This window comes from Corvus brachyrhynchos, unplaced genomic scaffold (genome assembly GCF_000691975.1).
Source record: "Corvus brachyrhynchos isolate BGI_N302 unplaced genomic scaffold, ASM69197v1 scaffold19, whole genome shotgun sequence".
Taxonomy (NCBI): domain Eukaryota; kingdom Metazoa; phylum Chordata; class Aves; order Passeriformes; family Corvidae; genus Corvus; species Corvus brachyrhynchos.
In genome coordinates, this window is record NW_008246061.1 from 662,534 (window position 1) to 663,368 (window position 835).

At 56.3% G+C, this 835-nt stretch overlaps 1 long non-coding RNA gene across 1 annotated transcript in view; it reads left to right on the plus strand.

Moving 5' to 3' along the window:
• Positions 1-33: 33 nt before the first annotated feature.
• The window catches only part of LOC108449672, a 6,780-nt gene continuing 5,978 nt past the window's right edge, over positions 34-835 (plus strand). Inside the window, exon 1 of the long non-coding RNA XR_001865932.1 lies at positions 34-123. This is a non-coding gene — a long non-coding RNA (uncharacterized LOC108449672). The remainder of the gene's footprint in view (positions 124-835) is intronic.

The window sequence follows — 835 nt, forward strand, 5'->3', positions numbered from 1 at the left end:
CCTATTTTTTTTTTTTTTTTTTTTTTTTTTTTTTTTTTCGTTTCGAGGAAGTTTTCAGCAAATCCACCCTCGCTCCCAGCTCTCGCAGGGCGCGATAACACCGGAGCCCTCTGAAAGTTTGAGGTGAGGAAGGGGAAAGTCTGGGGACGAGCGGCTCTTGGGGAGGGGGGTGCGTCTGTGGGTGTAGTTTGGCATCTCCCAAACCCTCTCCATGTGCGCGCCAGTCCCAACAGCTCCTTGAGGAGAAACAGCCAACAGTAAACGGTTGCAAATAAGAATAATAAAATAACTGCACTTGTAGCCGCAGAGAATAAGCCAGAGAATGCTACTTAAACAAACAGAGCGAAGCTTGTCCCATATTTCATTATTTTTCGAGGGGAAAGGAGCGGTGGAGCCCTTCCAAACACAAATAAACCACGCAGCAAAGCGGGCGCTCGTTCCCCCGCGGGGAAGGCGGCGGCCGCAGCAGCGGCCCCAGCCCCGGCCTGGGGCGAGCGGGCAGCGGCGGCTCCGCAGAGCCCTTCCCCTGGCCTGGGCTGTGCTCCGAACGGTGCAAACTTGGGGGGAAAAGTGGGAAAGAGGGAATTAAGCAGGCGGGCGCGGCGGTGCGGGGAAGCCGCGGAAGCACGCGGTGAGTGCGGCCGGCCCCGCGCCGCACGTGTGCCGCGAGCATCCCCCAAATGCTCATCCTCCAAAGGAGAGGGGGTTTTTCCTTAAAAAAGAAGCAAAAGCAACGAGGAGAAAGGTTTCTCGCAGCTGCAAGCGAGAGAGAGCACGAGCTTCCCTCCCCTCGGCGGAAAGAAAGGGAAAAGTGAAAATCCCTGAAGTTCGGCAG